Raw genomic sequence first — 4,951 nt, forward strand, 5'->3', positions numbered from 1 at the left:
CTGGCCTACCCTAGGTGGACTTCTACAGCCATCCATGATGTGAATGTACTTCAGCCACTTCTGCCATGTTCTCCCAAGGATGTCCTGTTTGTTCTATTTGGTGTCAGTCAGTCTGTCTTCCCATTCCATCCTGTCCACAGTCATTACAGGAAGACAAACAAGGACTGTGGACACCGGGCCATGCAAACCATCCACCTTCTCCAGATAGACGAGCCATGCGTGATCCCCAGGAAGATGCATCCAGCAGCGTGGCTGAGCCCACAGTGCACACGCAGCCATTTGCAGTTGCACACACATGAAAGCGAGTGTGAACATGAGTGTGTTGAGTCAGACACCGGATCTGCTGAGCACTCACCTGATCCAACCTGAGTCTGAGGAGCCTTGGCCTGTGCAGGAGGATGGAGGCCTGGTCCTGTCAGCTGTGAGCTCATGAGTCTGCTGTCACCACTCCATTCACAGCCTGGTCCCAATTCTGTGCTCACCAGGAAGCCCTGTGAGTTTCTGTCCTGAACTGGCTGGGAAAGCACTCACTGAGTAGCCCTGATCTCTCCAGACCCATCCTGGGGCCTGTGGCAGAGTCATTTCTGCCATGGCCCTCACTTCTCTGTCAGGCCCCTGCCTGGTGTTCAGATGGAAGGAGCCCAGCCTCTGTGTCCGTGCAGCAGCGCAGGGCAGACACCAGCTGGGATCCTGGGAGCCCTGTGAGGGTGGAGGCCAGACCCCAGGGCCACCTCCTCACTCACACCTGCAGCGGACAGGGGCTCAGCGCCCCCTGCTGGCCTAGGCTGCGTGCATGTTTGTGTCTGGGCTCCCACTGGGCTCCTCTCACTGTGTCTCTTGCACAGTAATACAAGGCCGTGTCCGCGGTTCTCAGGCTGCTCATTTGCAGGTACAGCGTGCTTTTACTGTTGTCTCTGGAGATGGTGAACCGGCCCTTCACAGAGTCTGGATAGTATGTGCTACCGCCATCTGGATTAATTTGTGCAACCCACTCTAGCGTCTTCCTGGAGCCTGGCGGACCCAGCTCATCCAGTAATTACTTAAGGTGAATCTGGAGGCTGCACAGGAGAGTCTCAGGGACCCCCCCAGGCTGCACCAAGCCTCCAGCAGACTCCACCACCTGCACCTCACACTGCACACCTGCAAACACAGAGAATCCAGGTCAGCAATGGTCACGCACATCCACCATTCCTCCCACTCAGCTCCACTCACACACTCAGTGTCCCTTCTTCTCTGCAAATTACCTTGTAAAATGGCCACAAGGAAAACCCAGGTCAGAGCCCCCTCCATGGTGGAGGTCTGTGCCCAGTGCTGATCTCAGGATGGACCCCCTGGAAGTCAGGCCTGACCTGCAGAGCTGCAGCTTTTCATGAGCAGAGGGAGGCCCCATTTGCATGTCCTCTTGGTATATAGCCAGCTCTGGGATGGAATCTGAGCAAAGGCAGTGCAGAGAAGACAGGAGAATCAGGAAGTCAGCAGTGACAATGATTACATGGAAGAGAACACAGACCTCATCCCACAGCAGAGCGAATGCTTTAGGAGATCTCATCTTACTGCATTTTACACAGCACAGTCAGTCATCACTCACATTAGGTGTCATGATGTGTGCATGTGTCACATTGTTGGGGGTATGAATTTGTAATAGAAGAGTCTCTTGATTGCTAGAGAGGTGCACTGCCCCTTGAGCTGTGTGTCCAGCCATTTTTGCTGTATTTTTCTTTAGTGATTTGGGGCTATGGCCATGCATTTTTCCTGGTGGTATGGGCGGTGTTCTCCTATCTGTGCTTTCTGTGCAGCTGAATGGATTGCTGTGCAGGACCGTGTTTATCTCTGGGCTGACACTGTGTCTCTGGGACTGGCTCCAGTCATTCCTGCCAGTCTCCCCTACCGAGGAGGGGCAACCAACCCATCTGACCATTTTGTCACTTTTAAACTATGGAAATGCACTTATTTTATTTGCTGCAAACTTGTTCAGCTTTACCACACAGAGGACTTGTTTATAACATTTCATAAGCAACGCAGCACAGGGAAATCTGCTTCACCAGCAGCAGAGTCAGGAAATGGGGCATTCTTCTGGAAGCAAGTCCTTGGCTTCCTCTCCACCCTCCTCCCACCAGCAGTGGTTGTGGGTTAAGGAAGGCTGTGTGCTTCCTACTGCAAATATGCTATGGGGATCATTTTAGGGTGGTCGTTTTATGTTCACTTTTCATTTACTTTTATTTTTGGTATTTGGGTTTGAAATCACAGCCTTGTGTTTGCTCAGCACACTCTCTGCCATGTCTTCAGCTCCTTTGACTCTATGCTGTTTCTTGCTTAGGGTGAAATGACTTTGTCCAGGGCTGGTCTCATGCTGTTATCTTCCTAGGATGCCCATTATATTTGAGTTTACAGGTGTGGGCCCCATGCCTGGATTATTGTGAGATACGGTCTCATCAATTTCTTGTGCAGGCTGGCCTCAATCCATAGTTTGCTGGATGTTTTCCTCTGCATAGCCACCAAGTTCAGCTCAGTGGTGTCTTAGTCCATTCTTGGTGGTATAAAGGTATCCCCGATGGGGAAACCTATACAGGGTGAGGATTTGTTTATTATAGTCTGGGGGCCAAGGTGTTCAAGATCAAGCACTTTTCTGTCTGCTTTGAGCTGGTTTTCTGGTTCCTAGGTTGGATACATTCCGTGTCCTCGTGTGGCAGAAGAGACACCTGCGTCCTTCCCTTGCAGGATGGGAAGGAAAGATCAGCTCCCTTCCTCAAGGGGACAGGAGGACACTCACCATCCATGAGTCAGGCTGCTTCCCTGCAAGGGTTAAATTCCAGGTCATGAATGTTGGGGAGCCAAGGCACGCACCCCATAGCTTCCTACCTTGACCTGGACTCCTTTCACATTGTACCTTCTAAATGATTTATCCATAGCACCCGCAGCAAAGCACTAGTGCCCCAGGGCTAATTTTACATTCAGATTCCAAGGTTTTACTATCGTCTGAATCACACAGTGTTGAGTCACAAGTTACGTGTGTTGTATATACAACATGAGCCTGGAATAGGGCAGACATTCCCAGAGGGATGATGGGAAAGAAAGGGTAACCATAGTTACCAATGAAATCCAAACATCAACTGAGAGACATGAAGCCTGAGAGACTGAACGATTTTCCATGACTTGAGTTCCTGCTGGGTGCACACAGTGTGGACGTGCACACACCAGGAATCAGACATATGTACTGTACTGTGTATAGGTGTGCACACACAGTGTGCACATGCACACACGAGGTCTCACTCATTTATATATTGTACTGGCTACAGTTGTCCATACACAGTGTGGACGTGCACACATATATATTGTGCTGTGTACAGGTGTGCACACAGTGGATATGCACACACAAGATCTTTCTCTCTCTTGCACTCACACACACACACACTGACGCACACACGCACACAAACACACACAAACACACACACGGTACTGGACACACTTGGGCAAAGAGCCCCGTGCGTGGGGTCTGTGTGTCTGCAGCTCTCCCAGGCTGGATTTTCATTGAGCTTTGTCACCTGCAGTACTGAGCACAGGTCACCCCCCAGGTCAGTTAGGCATTGCCTCTCTGGGGTGCTGAGCCCATAATTCTGAGGACGCTGTCCAGTGGTCTTCCTGTACTGTCCCCATTTCTCTAGTTGTCTCTGTCTGCCCCCAGCCATCCATGAATCAGACGGTCTCCACACATCCATCTTGGATTCTGTGCCCTGCAGAGATACCGTGTGACACCCTGAGGCCCGAGCTCTGTACAGGGTCAGCACTGAGTCCCACGCTGCCAGGACACAGGAGTCACCCCTGGGAAGACTGAGGTGGCCACATGGGCAGGCAGGGCAGTGTGGAGGGGTCTGTCCAGGGCGTCCTGGGCTGCACGGTGCCTGCACCATTCCTGCCCACTCTGCCCTCATCCTGAGCCCTGTGTCTGTGACGGAGTGGCTGCTCCAAGGCTCCTTTCAGTCTCAGCTCAGGCAGCCACACTTGGCTTCCTCTTTCCATCACAGTGTCTTATCAGAGCTCCTGGACCACTTCAGCGTTCATGCCGAAGCTCATCTCTCTGCTCTGTCGGGTTTTCTGTTTACTTCTTTATTTCCAGCTAGTCCTGGGCCTTGAACCTGGGCCCGGACTCCTTCCTTGAGCTATGTTTGCTCAGGGCTAGCGCTTTTCCACCAGAGCTAGCATAATTCCTGTCTTTTTCTGTGATTAATGGGAGATAAATGTCTCACAGAATTTCTGGCATAGGACGATTTTGAGTTGTGGTCCCCAGATCTGAGCCTCCTGAAAGGTAGAATGACAGGTGTGAGCCACCAGTGTTGGGCCACTTTCTCTTTTCAAATTAGCTTCATTGTACCAAATTATGGGTTTCCTTATGACATTTTCACACAAGTGTGTAATGCACTTTGATTGCACCCTCTCCTGCCTGTTATCAATCTTACTGGCTTCCCCATGCTATTGCCATTCCAATTTTATATTCATGCTTTTGATCTTCTCCAGATCTTTATTCTACCTAAGAGACAAACACGCAGTATTACTCCTTTGGTGTCTGGCTTATTTTCATCAACAAAGTGTTCTCTATTTTTTCAATTTTCCTTCCAGTGAAGTCAGTTCATTCCTCTTTATAGCTGAGTAATTCCATTCTGTATACATTATTTCTCTTTATAGCTGAGTAATTCCATTCTGTATACATAACATAATTTCTAGGTTCATCCATTGAGGAATCCATTTAAGGGACCCAGTCTGATCCCCAAACCTTTCCTATTGTGGACCGTTCTAGACAAACACAACTGTTTAGTCACTATATCATAGACTGCCCGAGACCCCTTGGGTGTGTGCAGGAGTGAGGAGAAGGATCATGGTGGCTTGGCTTTTAGTCTGTGGAGGGTTTTCCATTCTGAGTCCCATAGTGCACTTGCTCACATTCTGAGGGCACCAC

This window comes from Dipodomys ordii, unplaced genomic scaffold (genome assembly GCF_000151885.1).
Source record: "Dipodomys ordii isolate 6190 unplaced genomic scaffold, Dord_2.0 Scaffold314, whole genome shotgun sequence".
NCBI classification, from domain to species: domain Eukaryota; kingdom Metazoa; phylum Chordata; class Mammalia; order Rodentia; family Heteromyidae; genus Dipodomys; species Dipodomys ordii.